Here is a 15586-nt window from a genome sequence, read left to right as displayed (position 1 = left end):
TTATGAGGGGTTGAACTGGAAAAAACACACTGAGGATCTGCTGAAACGTTTGAGTTCAGCTACTTATGCTATTAGGGTCATTGCAAATTTTGGCGATATACATCTGGGTAAATTAGCTTACCACGCCTATTTTCATTCTCTGCTTTCGTATGGCATCATATTCTGGGGTAACTCATCATTGAGTAAAAGAGTGTTCATTGCACAAAAGCGTGCAATCAGAATAACTGCTGGTGCTCATCCAAGATCATCCTGCAGACACTTATTTAAAGAGCTAGAAATCTTCACTGTAGCCTCACAATATATATATTCACTTATGAAATTTTTTATTAACAATCAGAACGAATTCAAAAGTAATAGCAGTGTACATGACTACAACACTAGGAGAAAAAATGATCTTCACTATTCAAGGTTAAATCTAACTTTGGCTCAGAAAGGTGTAAATTATGTTGCCACAAAAGTCTTTGGTCACTTACCTAATAGCATCAAAAGTCTGACAGATAACCTTATAGCATTTAAAAGGAAATTAAAAGAATTTCTTAATGGCAACTTCTTCTACTCATTAGATGTATCTTTTGATGTAGTAAGGGGGTAATTTCCCCAACCCCCACAAAAAAACATAAAAATATTGTGTCATGTAATATTTTGTGTAATGTAATATCTTGTGTAGACACCTTTTATTAACCTGACACGTTCCACATCATAACGAAGTGTCGTATTCATGATCTATGGAACAAGTACTAATCTAACCTCATCTCTAATCTAATCTACTTCGCGGCATTCGCTTCAGAACTGCTCCCAGAGATTCGAGAGGCAGTAGACCGGTCCATTCGTACCACCAACAGATCAGGCTCTGCTAACAGTATACTACGCCTTCCACATCGCTGGCAGGGGGTTCTACACAACGCTGGTGACTACTTTGAAGGACAGTAAGAAGTGCAAACATGTAACTCTTTTGTATCGGTTGTGAGTAAATAGTTGCTACTATTTAAGTTCCAACCCTCGTAGTACAGGTTAGGAAGGGGAGGCTTTCTGGGATTATTTTCTAAAAATTTGCAAAATGGGGACGCATACCGTGTTACAAGAATTGTTCTTTTTGTGCTATTGTTGTTGGTAACAAGCATATGCGATGCGAATGAGTCGCAGCGAAACAATAGATGTTTACAGGACCAACTTCGAGATACATCGCACGCAGAAGGGCTCAAAAACTCCGTAAATTTTATTTAAAAAACAACATGCAATCATGAAGTTCTGAACTGCATTAACTTTTAATTAATACTATTGAACCAAAGCATCATTTACAATTTATTTTACATTTCTCTACTGTTGTAAACACAAACCAGCAAGTACTGTTCGAAATGCTCGGTAGTAAGATTGTGCCTCCGATCCCTCAGTACATTTTTTATAAGCAGAAAAAGACCGTTCTACATCAACTGAAGTAACTGAGCAGTATTTGAATTTGGGTGCTATGTTGGCTATCGTGGTCGTGCGGTAGCGTTCTCGCTTCCCACGCCCGGGTTCCCGGGTTCGATTCCCGGTGGGGTCAGGGATTGTCTCTGCCTCGTGATGGCTGCGTGTTGTGTGATGTACTTAAGTTAGTTAGATTTAAGTAGTTCTAAGTTCTAGGGGACTGATGACCTAAGATGTTAAGTCCAATAGTGTTCAGAGCCATTTTTTTTTGCTATGTTGGCACTTATTGTTTCTGATAAAAGTTCACTTGATCCATTAATAAAACTATCAATTTGACATAAGGGTTCAAAGCCTGTGTTATTGTTTAAAATATTTTCAAACTTTTCTTTAAGTTTTCTTGGGAATACCTCCGACGATGAGGAGTTCACTAGAATAATTTCATTCATTAACTGAATATATTCATTCAACGCGAGGCCTTGAGTTTCAAGCTTTTTAATGCTTGCGGGTATATGGGAAAAAAGAGTGCTAATCACAGCAATGTCTTTTTTAGTACCGGAATCATTAAAAGCTTCCTTGCGCTGTCAAACTGCCAAAGTCTCTGCACTATCGAAGCCGCTTACTACCCCTCTAAGGGCCTCGAAAAGTTCATTGTAAAACAACACAGCAACGAGATACGACTAGTTCGGGAGGTAAAGCCACATTTGGTAGTTGTTCTCTACAGGTCTTGATGCGAGCAGGAGCCTTTAGAAACACTTTATTTGTGGATGAAATCAACTTATTTTGATTCACAAACGTGAACGTACTTCAGCAAAGCGATGTACTCCACGAGCAAAGCCTCGGAGGGCTTTTCCTGCTTTGATCATATAAGGAACAGCATCTGAAATAAAGACAAACGCCATTTCATCAGCAGAAGATGCTGGAAATATTTTTTGACACCCTCATTCATAAAGCCTGGTGATGGTAGAATGATTTACTTTTTCAAGGCCGCTAAATAGGTAGAAGAAGGCTCTTCTTTTAAAGCACCAACAATTAAATTTTGCAATGAAGGGCCCCAAGTCTCTGTAGTTTCGTCAACTGAAATCCAGAAAATGCTCGCCTTGAGTTTATTGCGTATTTCTTCCAGAACATTCACGTAAATTGCCGATATGTAATTTTTACGCACTGTTGATTCATCTGGTATATTTTGATTTAAGAAATACACGGATGTCCATTAAAACTGCTACACTACAAAGATGACGTGCTATAGACGCGAAATTTAACCGTCAGGAAGAAGATGCTGTGATATGCAAATGATTAGCTTTTCAGAGCATTCACACAAGATTAGCGCCGGTGGCGAGATCTACAACGTGCTGACATTTCTCATATACAAACAGCAGTTGACCGGCCTTGCCTGGTGAAACGTTGTGATGCGTCGTGTACGGAGACCATCATATTTCCGACTTTGATAAAGGTAGGATTTTAGCCCTTCGCAATTGCGGTTTATCGTACCGTTGGTTGAGATCCAATGACTGTTTGCAGGATATGGAATCGGTGGGTTCACGAGGGTAATACGGAACGCCGTGCTGGATCCCAACGGCCTCGTATCACTAGCAGTCGAGATAACAAGCATCTTATCCGCATGGCTGTAACGGATCGTGCAGCCGCGTCTCGACCCCTGAGTCAACAGATGGGGACATGTGCACGAACAGTTCGACGACTTTTGCAGCAGCATGGACTATCAGCTCGGAGACCATGGCCGTGGTTACACTTGACGGCTGCATCACAGACAGGAGCGCCTGCGATGGTGTACTCAATGACGAACCTTGGTGCACGAAAGGCAAAACGTCACTTTTTCGGGTGAATCCAGGTTCTGTTTAGTATCATGATGGTCGCATCCGTGTTTGGCGACATCGCGGTGAACGCACATTGGACGCATGTATTCGTCATCGCCATACTGGCGTATCACCCGGCGTGATGGTATGGTGTGCCATTGGTTACACGTCTCGGTCACCTCTTGTTCGCATTGGCGGCAGTTTGAACAATGGACGTTACATTTCAGATGTGTTACGACCCGTGGCTCTACCCTTCATTCGATCCCTGCGAAACCCTACATTTCAGAAGGATAATGCACGACCGCATGTTGCAGGTCCTGTACGGGCCTTTCTGGATACAGAAAATGTTCGACTGCTGCCCTGGCCAGCACATTCTCCGTTTCTCTCACCAATTGAAAACTTCTGGTCAATCGTGGCCGAGCAACTGGCTCGTCACGGTACGCCACTCACTATTCTTGATGAACTGTGGTATCGTGTTGAAGCTGCATGGGCAGCTGTACCTGTACACGCCATTCAAGCTCTGTTTGACTCAATGCCCAGGCTCATAAAGGCCGTTATTACGACCAGAGGTTGTTCTGGGTACTGATTTCTCAGGATGTTGTCAGAAATTGTTGTCGTGAGTCTTTCTTCTGCATTCCTGTGATATGAAGAGTTGTGTTGACAAGCTGGTCTATTTGAAAATTTTTATTTTGCTCCAAACGTTTTTCTCGCGAACTGGAAAATATAAAACAATTTCGTCATATGTAAATGTTCCAGGATGGTCAGCTACCCACGAAACGACGTTTCTTTTTTCGGCCGGCGCGTTCGACCGAGTACAAGTAGACAGAAAGCTAAACTGAAATAAGGGACATGCGACTAAAAGCTTGGATAGTTTAAGTGAATTGTTGCCGAAGTGTACTGTGTGACAGCGGAGGGGATTATCCGGGGGGACGCCGGCGCAGAAGCATTGACTCAGTCTGCCTGTTCCTCTTCTGTAATGATTTCGCTTGGCAGCAGCCTCTCGGTTAGCGACTACACGCTGTTGCTGGTTGCGGCCAATCTGTGAGACATCAAAAGTAGATCGAGCTACAGACCGCCCATCTAAATTTTTAAAATATTGTAAACATAGAGCGAAAATATGCATCGTCACTAGTTTTTAGTTAAAATATGCAATAACCGGGAAAATGAGCCAAATAGGCAAACGCATATGCAATATGCAAATGCATATAATCTGGCTTCTAGTAATGACTTAGTATCCTTAATTTTGGGACCACCATTGAGAAGCTGTTTTGTTAATCGAAGCTGTTTGGTTAATCGACGTCTTGCTCTGCCTATACTGTCTTTATTGGGAGTGCAGTGTCGACGAATTTCATCTCTTGCCGTACGTTTAATAATTTATCTTCTTGTGAACGATGAAGTTGAATATACAGAGTCCAAGAAGGGGTAGGTAGGTCAAAGACGAGGTGAGGATGGTCTTTTGACGTAAGAGGACTAGATAGCTCTGTGACCGCCATACGCAGAGAGATTGATCGAGTACTATGCGCGAGGTCTTAGAAATGTGTATAGCGTTGTCTGGTATAATTTGATCGTCTTTATGTGTTCGAGAATTAAGTGTGAATGGACGTTCTGAGCAGTCATCTATGAATGCTCACAATGATACTCGCAAAGTAGAGGATGTATGGTTTAGCTAAGATACTGAAATTAAGAAAACAAGCTGTCACATGATTGGCCAGTGTTGGACTTACTGTAAAATTTTTCGCGATATCAGCTGTGATGGATAAAATTACAGTAGATCGGTAGTGTCTTATCCATCGCATCTGTGCATTGGGTGCAACATAATGATTGACTGACAATGCTTGCTTGAGTTGGGGGAGAAATTTTGGTTGATGGATCGCAACTTCCAGGGTTGCTAGCACCGAAAACGGTGATCCTGTACTTGTGTGCAAAAATGACAAATCACTAGAAATTGAATGCAGAATTATAAACTATTCGGTCACTGCGACATATGAGTTGAAATGTAGAGGTGGTCAATCACTTTCGGGGGAAGTGGCTACAACGCCAGCAGGCTCTTCTGTTTTCCTTGTCTTGTGGGTGTCCTTTATTTAAAATCATTCAATGTTATGCTATCGACTGTAAGAATATGATTTATAAGGTGCAAGGTATCGTTTCCTGTGAGAGACCGTGCAGCAGTCCGTGTTAATGTCTGTTTAGAATCAGACTTCGAGGTCGCGGCAGAAAGAAGAAATACTCGTCAGTGTGCAAAAGCGTGTTAGAAAACCTGTTTGAACGAGGGCCAGAGGCAGCTTCTCATTCGCTTAGAGTATGGGTGATCAAACTTTAAAGGGCTCTCTGCAGCGTGTGTGTATATTTAATATGATCTCGTTCATGTAGGCATTTGTAGTTTGAGGTGTTGGATTTGGTGAGATGTTAGGAATTCTTGGATGGTTGCACTCTGAGTTATTCGGGGGGAGTATTGTGAATTCCGTTTGTCCATGCTGGAGGTGGATCGCATTGGTGCATTCGTGACTTTTTCATTGTTTGATGGCAGATGATAAAGATTGTAGGGTGTTGAGGATCTGTTGTACTTGTACCTAATTTGAGGCGTACAACATTGCACGCATTTCCAGCGAATGGTCAAAACAAGGTCCTGTTGTAGTAACTGAGATAGTTCTGTTTGTAGACAGGTTGCAGAAGGTAATAGATATGTCTTTCTCCGACTTAAATTGCACAGATCAGATGGGTGAAGGTAAATGCATACTCATCTATGCTTAGAAAGGGAGAATGCTTTTTTTTTTTATTAAGTGAGTTTTGGCAGGAGTGAATATGGTTTTATATATGCGAGTGGAAATTATCAGCGAAAGGTGAATGATGTCGGGTTCGCTGGCTGAGGGAGACACTGTTAACATGTCCTGTTGGAGATGCAAAGGGGAGTAGAGATCTGCGCTATTTAGGAATCCATCTGTGCACTGTATGTCGTGAGACAATAGCTGGAGAGCAGGTACAGGGAGAGCCCACTTTAGCGTGCTTGTCCTGGGGCTGTTTAGATGGACAGCTATGTGGCTTTGACCTGCCGCCGCCGGCGCTCGGACACTCGCTTTGTAATGCGCTATGGGATTAGTTTGAGCATTTAATACTTGTTTCGGTGGTTATTGGATTAAGAACTGTAATATTGAAGGTCATGTCCTCAGCGGGACCGCTGTGTAATTAAGTGTGTTTACGTATTTGAAGATATGTTTCGCGAATGGTGATGTTAGGTTGATGGCGCAGTTTAGCTACCACAGTAAAAAAAAAAAAAAAAAAAAAAAAAAAAAAAAAAAAAAAAAAAAATAGCTGTCTGCTGGTGAAAGAAAGAAAAAAAGGGATGACCTTGCCCCCAGACCTGATGGATGAGTTATTAGATACGAGCAAGTGATAGTTGAATGATGCTATGTGTTCGCATATAGGAGTCTCTAAACGGCGGGGCGAGATTTTTTTGTGTGGAAATTTATGCAATCTATAGATAGTGATATTCGACCGCTAGTGACAACAGTTAAGAGCGGAAAAATAAGTACAAATCGAACGCTGGCAGAATGTTGAGGCAATGGTAATAATATTTAATTCAAGGTGGAGGTGATAAATATTGACCAGGCTTTGAATATTGTCGTATTTGCTTGATGCTCTGTATAAAAGTTTGACTCTTTAATTGCGTTTGGTATTTTGGGTGTGTGTGAAATTAATTTTACTGTTGAAAGTGGGAGGAAGATGAGTTGATTGGTTTTTAGATAGAGGCTACGTTTTTAATTCGTAAAGAGGGGATGAGAATGGTAAATTGATTGATGGGCATGGTTTGTGGGGTGATATATGAGTGTCAAGATAGGGTTGAGGACGTTTGCGTATGTTGATGGTGGGATGGGTGTGAGGTTAGGTGTGGTGCGAGGTGTAAATTAGATCTTATTTTTAAAAATGTTGTTAAGTAGGAATAATATTGAGAAGGTTTTTAGATGGCTGGTCACGCGACGAGGCGAGAGCAGGCATGTGAACTTATGTTTAGTTAAAGGGCCGTGTAATGTCTTGTGAGGAGCAATGTGCAGTGTGCTACAGTGTCATAGGAGGTAAAGACATGTGCTGCTATGGTGTGTCTAGCGTATGGAGGCTGCGCTTTGGAATTATGCTACGTTGATATAAAGTTGACTTTCACCCGCGTTCGGTGGTCGCGTCTCGGGATCGCGGTCCTGGACGGACGTGTGTGTGTGTGCTTTGACTGCTGACGAGCGCGTTGACCGCGCCAACTCACGCTTGCGGAAGTCGAGCAGGGGCTGTGCGAGGTCTGAAATCACAGATGGGTGACTTCACAATCCTGTGGGCAGAGTGCGGAGTGGGGGTACCTGCGCAAGTCTGCTGAGTTATTTTGCGAGCGGATCTGCAGGCTCTGCTATGCGTTATTAGGATAGTTTACGAGTACTGAGCGTATCTACACATATGTGTGATGTATTATATAGTAGCAGTTTTGCTCGAGTGTGTACCGAAATTATGATTGGGTGCGTGACTGTGGGCTGTGCAACATGGCCCAGGACACATCTGGGATTGGTGCTTTGTGATAGCGTGATAGATACACTGTGTGGTTAAATAAGTTGTTCGAAAAAAATAAATAGAGTGTTCTCAATGATTACACACGCCTGCAGCGCAGATCAGAGTGATTTGGCTTTTCCGTCACCATCTCGGTTGCATGCGAGTAGTAAATGATTTCCCGGCCGCGTTAATCGAGTGTGTCAACGAGCTATGAGCTATTCTGCCGGCCGGTGTGGCCGTGCGGTTCTAGGCACTTCAGTCTGGAACCGCGTGACGGCTACGGTCGCAGGTTCGAATCCTGCCTTGGGCATGGATGTGTGTGATGTCCTTAGGTTAGTTAGGTTTAAGTAGTTCCAAGTTCTAGGGGACTGATGACCACAGATGTTAAATCCCGTAGTGCTCAGAGCCATTTTGAACCATTTTTTTATGAGCTATTCTGAGAATAGACGTGAAGACAGGTCCAGACCTGCGACGCCGGCCGTATACATCAGAAGAACAATGCAGCTTTCACATGTGTCGGCTGTCACGAGCGCTCGGAAGATGAACTTGGCTGGAGACTCTGGAATCCCCTTGCCCGCCGACCTCACGCGCGCGGCCTGCCTTGGAGCGTAATCTAAGGCGCATAGGCGATATCAGTTTCTCCGGTGATAGGTGCGAATGCGACTGTGTTGAGGTCATGTTTGGGGGAGCCTGTGCAGAGACTTTTGGTCGGTTTGGCAGCTGGTGGGGTTTGTACTATTTTGCGAGCACGTCTGTGCACTGTGCGGTGCTTTATTTGGAGAGTTTAAGAGCTCTTCTGCTGACATTGTGTACTGCATTATTTAAGAGCTGTTTGCTATTGTGTGGTGAAATTAGGAGTTGTTTACGTGTTTGTGGCCCTTGTCAATAACGGTCAGAATGTGAGTGAATAGACAATTAACTGGACAAATCTATCTGTAGAGGAGTTACAGGTCTGGATTGGAATGAATATCTTGATGGGTGTGGTTGTGTTGCCAAGTGTAGTGCACTACTGGAGTTCAGAAACTGCCTTATGTCAGCCTTACATATCGAAACCTATGAGAAGGAAAAGTTTGAAAAAGATATGTAGCAAATAAATAAAGTACACTCGTTCCTCCTTCCATCAGCCTACGCACTGAAATTATTTGCGAAAATTAGCAGTTGTTTGGCTACTTGGAGGTAAATGTTTTGCATTATTTACGAGCGGTTCGCATGTCTGTAGGCTGTGCTATGAGTTATTTTTAACTGTTTACAATTAGCAAGCGTGTGTCCAGAACATTATAAATGAGTTATGTAGGCGTGTTTTGCAGGTCTGTATGATGTGGGACATGTCGGTGTGATACATATACTCCATTCCTAAATAAAGTAAATTCGTTCCTCAGTCCATGGACCTAGTGCAGGGTGAGTCCGTTTACCGGAAACGTGTAGGAAGAGGTTGCGTGCTGGTGGCTTAGTTTGAAACAATTTTCTTCGGTTGGTGGCGGAAGCGCAAGTGAGCTTTGTTTACTGGCAGATTTCAAACTTGGCGCTGGTTCCTAGGAGGAGGAGGTGGCGGTCTGGTCCTCGAAAAGTAGTTGAAATTAGGGAGTTGAACACGTTTGCATACGTATATGAAACTGTAAATTCAATTATTTAATATAGCGGGGTGGTGAGAGTGAATTAGCGAGCGTTCTCGCGATGAGCAAACGCGCTGTTGTACGGTCATGAAGGATAACAATGTCGGTCAAATTCTAGCGCCAAACGTATCCTTTGTCTGGCACGCGGTCGCCAGGTTCCATCGTGTCCAGCGTTAAGTGCTCGCGGGCGCCGGAAGATGTTTACGTAGTCAGACTCTGAGGCGCTGCTCGCCGCCTACCTGAAGCGCTGTCGTGGGGGTGTGCGGGCACCGCTGGTCGCTTTGTCAGCCGGCCAGGGAGCTGTTGACGGAGCGGGCTCAGCCTGCTGTGCGTACGTAGCTGCGCTCTGGAGTTTTGCTGTGTGGGTATGGGGAAGTCAGTTGGGACACACCTGCATGACCGTAATGTCTGAAATAAAGACTCATTTTCCAGGTATTTACAGAAGGCTATGTCCGTCGCGTGTTGGAGGGTGTGTGACGTAAGCGGGGCGGCGGCGCAGCCATTGTACAGTTAATACGCGCGCGCAGGAGCGAGTCAATTAGTGGGCGTTCTTGTGTGGTCCAAACGTGCTATTATATGGTCATGGCGAATTCCACTGTGGAGCAAAATTTGCTGCCAAAAGTGTAGCACTGCTTTCTCGCTCGCACAGGGACACGTGGTGGACGGTGAGGGGTCGGCATCGACAGGTTTGAACGTGGCGCCGAAAGTGTTGCAGGGAAACGGCCGACGCCGACCGTTGTGTGATTCAGCTCCGAGGCAGACAATTTTGGCGGGGAATGTACAGAGGCGATGAATGCACGTGGTAAGCGGACAAGAGGCCGCTGTGACGTCAAACTCGACAAGTTCAGCGTGTCCAGCGAAAACATGCTTACGACGTGGGAGCGATCGCTGGGCTCGTCCCCCCCGCCACGTGACAGGCGTAGGCGGCATCTCAGCGCGCTGGCCAGGGGGTGGCGAGGATCTGAACTAATTCAGTTGGAGTGCGGACGTTGTGGTTGCTGCACTGCGATATCAAAGACGTGTGTGCTGACTGCGTTGGAGAACAAGTGATGATCGTGCTGCTTGATATAAAGTCTTCAGTCCCTTCCCCCCTGCAAAATCAAAGGACGTGAATTTCATTACTATACGTGCAGTTTATTATTTGATGCGATTACGATGGGCTACCAGTGAAAAAAGATAAGTGACGGAGAAAGCTCGTACATGTGATCAATTATGGTGTTGGAATTTGAACTTGAGATAGATTTTTGTTATGGATGTAAGGAGAATGGCTTTCTCACCGAGAAAATCGGGAATCTTGAATAAATAATAAATGATAATAATATATAGAAGTACAGTTTTCGAGAGAATATCGCTTTGGAATTTGAATTTGGCGCAATTTTCTAGTGGAGGTACGCCTAAAATAATAAATGATAATGAATTATAATAAGTGACAATGAATTATAATGAATGTTAATAAATAATAATGAATAATAATAAACAAAAGTAAGGTTTTGCAGCCATTATCGTGTTGGAATTTGAATTTGGAGGGAGTTTTCTAGTGGAGGCAGTCAATAATAATAAATAATAATAAATGATAATAAATGACAATGAATGATAATAAATAATAATGAATGTTAATGACTGATAATCAATAATAATAGAAAGACAAGTACAGTCTTTGCATGCATTATCCTGTTGGTATTCAAGCTTCCTGCTATTTTTTCTTCTGGAGGCTTAGGTTATTGGACATAGCACAACTGGACTACTTTCCCGCCAAAATTCAAAATTCTCGCAATTTTTTTCTTGAGGTTAGGCTAGTGGACGTAGCACAATTGACCTATTTTCCCGCCAAAAGCCGCTATATTGGATGACGTCATCGCCGCCATCTTGAATAAATTTGGCAACAATGGAGAGTGGGGTGACGCGAACCTTGTCCCTCTACTGACATGAAACAATATATACGTAGTAGAGGTGGACTGGTATATTTATAACGCAAAACGGTACAGATTTTGCCACAGTGCACAGCAGGATAATAAACACAAATAACGTTCATATTTGGCAATGGTCAGACTCCCAGCATAAAGGCTGATATCGAATTCTCATCAAGGAATATGCCCTCCTCAGACTAGCCCTGGATCTACGATATTTCTGAACCGGAGCAAAAACTTGATAGTGTTCCCCCCCCCCCCCCCCCCCCGCCCCCGACGCCATCCCCTCTCCACCTCCCCGCTCCCCTTGAGCGTTTGAGATAGGATGTCAAAAAAATTTTAAAAGATGGATTTTTCAATGAAATACAGGAAACTTGAAAGCAATAAATACAAGAGAACGGCGAAGATGGTACACATTTAGTTTGTGCTCAGGTCGCAGCATTTTTTCTTTGCTACAGGTTTACATGGTTTTCTTTCGTTTTTGCGAAAGAGTCTATTACCTCATCAAAGTTCGTCAGACGTTATGCTACATGAAGAATCAAAATGTCAGTGTCTAATACTGAAAAAGCTGTTAATGCGAATAGTACGCAAGACTGGTGTGGCTTCTCGATTTGATTTCGTCTATCTTGTCACTGTCTGCTGTATAAAAAGAAATAGGCCTTTCTAATATTGCAGCAATTGTAATACACGCTAAATAAGATAGACTGTTCTGGGATAAATGGTCATGTTGACTACCTCGTTTACGTAAATAACACGACCGAATATAATTCAAGATGTTCCAGTACCAACCGCCTATTAGGCCTATGTCCGACCCGATAGCAGAGTGGTCAGCGTGACGGATTGCCCTCCTACGGGCCTGGGATCGATTCCCGGCTGGATCAGCGGTTGTCTCCCCTCAGTGACTGTCTTCATCATCATTTCTTCCCCATCTGGAGCGCAGGTTCCCAATGTGGCGTCGAATGTAATAAGACCTGCACCAAGGCGGCCGGATCTGCCCCGTTAGGAGCCTCCCAGCCAATGGCGCCAATCGCTCATTTCCATTTTATTAGGCGTATTACACGCAAATTTTTTATGTCAGAAAATATTTTCACGTTTCATTCATATGCTCCCATTTCTCAAGCACAATATCGAAAAACAATAGTGCAATTTTTTTTTATAAATTTGTAATCGTCACATTCTTCAATATAATTTGTGTGATGTCCCTGTTTCTTCTCCTTCCTCGTTCTAACAAACAATCTTGTCATCAATAATTTTATAAGTATTCCTGCCATTGTGGAAACTTATTATCCGGTTAACTTCACTAACCCTTCCAGGATCTCCGGTTCAGTTATCCCGCGTTTATTTCCTTGTTGGGCTTTATAATGCGTTTTCCACGCTGTTCCGAGAATGGAACTTAAGCGGCTGCTAACCAGGGGCTGCACAACTGGCCCTTACTAGTGTAGCATTCTGGCAAAAATTTTCTATCAAAATTTCATTTTCTTGGATACGACGAGAAGATAATGCGTTATCTTCCTTACAAGTCATTTGTTTTTTTCCACTCTGCCAGTCTGAATCTATGAATCTCGCTACTAATTATATCAACGCTGATCATTCATACACCCTGTCAAACACATAAACAGCGATTGACATTGACGCGTTCGGGTTTATTCGCCTCAGCTAGAATTTTTAGGTGCGATAGGGATTCCTCTGGCAGAGACATCACTTGCAGTATGCAAGAAAAAAAAATCGGAGTAGGTATTAAAATCCATGGAGAAGAAACAAAAACTTTGAGGTTCACCGATGACATTGTAATTCTGTCAGAGACAGCAAAGGACTTGGAAGAGCAGTTGAACGGAATAGGAAGTGTCTTGAAAGGAGGATATAAGATGAACATCAACAAAAGCAAAACGAGGATAATGGAATGTAGTCGAATTAAGTCGGGTGATGCTGAGGGAATTAGATTAGGAACTGAGACACTTAAAGTAGTAAAGGAGTTTTGCTAATTGGGGAGCAAAATAACTGATGATGGTCGAAGTAGAGAAGATATAAAATGTTGACTGGAAATGGCAAGGAAAGCGTTTCTGAATCAGAGAAATTTGTTAACATCGAGAATAGATTTAAGTGTCAGGAAGTCGTTTCTTAAAGTATTTGTATGGAATGTAGCCATGTATGGAAGTGAAGCATGGACAATAATAGTTAGGACAAGAAGAGAATAGAAGCTTCCGGAATGTGGTGCTACAGAAGAATGCTGAAGATTACATGGGTAGATCACATAACTAATGAGGAGGTATTGAATAGAATTTGGGAGAAGAGGAGTTTGTGGCACAACTTACCTATAAGAAGGGATCGGTTGGTAGGACATGTTCTGAAGCATCAAGGGATCACCAATTTAGTATTGGAGGGCAGCGTGGAGGGTAAAAATCGTAGAGGGAGACCAAGAGATCAATACAGTAAGCAGATTCAGAAGGATGTAGGTTGCAGTAAGTACTGGGAGATGAAGAAGCTTGCACAGGGTAGGGTAGCATGGAAGGCTGCATCGAACCAGTCTCAGGACTGAAGACCACAACAACAACAACAACATACACGCAGCCAAAAATCAACTTATGATTCGCTCAGAAATCAACTTAGAATATGTTAAAAAATGTTGAAAAACCAGCAGAGCTGCGTTTCAAAATAATATGAATAACGGGCGCTGGATGCTAAGTGCTTTGTGAAACACGGTTTTTTTCTTCAAGAATATGAACTTGGCGCCCCCTGAAATTGCCGCACAGTGGAGATACCCCCGTCTTGCTCCCCCCCCCCTCCCCCCCCTCCCCCTGGGCCCCTAGATCCGGGCTTGCCTCAGACACTATTGCACAGTTTTAACTTGTTATTCATGCTTACTACCAAAGTAAGGAGTTCTGGGGCAATAGTGTCCCAATCCTTTCTCAAAGTGATTTTCAGTATGTGGGTTTGTTGACAAACACGTCGACTAAGAGAATCCGACGCACGCTGTACAGGGTTTAGGCCTGGGGAACACGCTGGTCATTGCATACCTTCAGTATCTTCACTTTCCAGTGTGTCCGACACCACAGACTCCTGTGTGAGCGCGCATTGTCGTCCATGAACAAAAAGTCGGGACCCTGCCCTAAACAGATCGACATGATCTAGAATAACCTCCCTGCAATATTGCTGTGTTGTAACAGTACCTCGCGCAGATATAGGCAGCGGTGTTCGGCCATTGTGCATAATGCCTGTCCCCACCATAACACCTAGGCCGTAGCGATGACGTTCATGAATATTCCGGGTGCTCCTCTACTTCCGCACTACATGTTGGCCAGAAGCACTTGACACAGTTGGGCCGTGCGCGGCTCGTGTTCAGGCCATTTATTGTTTGTCGTCTTTATTAGGGTACTGCCGCCACGTTTTCTTATTCCATTTACTGGGGTCACTAACTTCCTGCCTTACTTGCCCGTGAGCGGCAGCAACAGCGCGTATCGATAAGTGCACTGTCGTGCCATCTCTGGAGCGACCGACAGTATTTCCGGATCGTCGTGTGTCTGGCAGTCAGCTGGAGACGGACCAGCAGTGCAGTCGGGACGCAGCAGCAGTGAAGTCGGGGACGGAGCGCCGGTGAGGAGCCGACAGCCAGTGCTTGCCGACCGCTGGCCACACACATCAACAGTCCGACGGAGGGAGATTGGACCGGGACGACCGTTGGTTGGTCGTTCGGTTGGCCATCTCATCGGCCGACGTATATTTGGTCCTTTCACAGTTTCCGGGCCTGGGCAGATGGGCGATTCGCGAGGAAATCTCTGCGGCGCCCAGTTTGACCGAGGCCGCCGGCGGCGTCCACACGCAGTCAGTGCGTGGTGCTGTTCCCATTGCTACGAGATCTGTGGCTCACCGATCTAGGACACGAAAGTTGAGTTTTGACTTAATCTATCAGTAAGACACGACTGTTCCAGTGTGTCGTTTGGATTTCGTTGTCGGCTGTTGGGACATTCCCGCGAGGAAGAGCGTGTTTTCAAGTTGACAAATTTTAGCCACCCTCCGGTGTACGTGGTTATTTTGAATTGAAGTGCACCAGCGGAATCTTCTGCCTTGTGGCCGTTAACGTTCCGGTTACCTGCCCTGGCCGTTGACGTAAATCCAGGCAGTGTATTTTCCACATCGTGTTGTCGCTGTCCTGCGCGGTGTGTAGTTTGACAGCTCAATGTATAATTGGTTGTGGGCGCCAATACTTTATACTTTATTCCATTTATCTCCCTGTTGTGTGCTGGTTGCGTGGAGCGGAAGTTATCTTGTCGCTGGGTCCGTTGACTGTCAGTCGGTTGGGTTGTCGTCGGATCGAGAATGGTTC

This window comes from Schistocerca gregaria, chromosome 2 (assembly GCF_023897955.1).
Source record: "Schistocerca gregaria isolate iqSchGreg1 chromosome 2, iqSchGreg1.2, whole genome shotgun sequence".
Classification (NCBI taxonomy): Eukaryota; Metazoa; Arthropoda; class Insecta; order Orthoptera; family Acrididae; genus Schistocerca; species Schistocerca gregaria.
Note: the sequence above shows the minus strand (reverse complement) of the source record.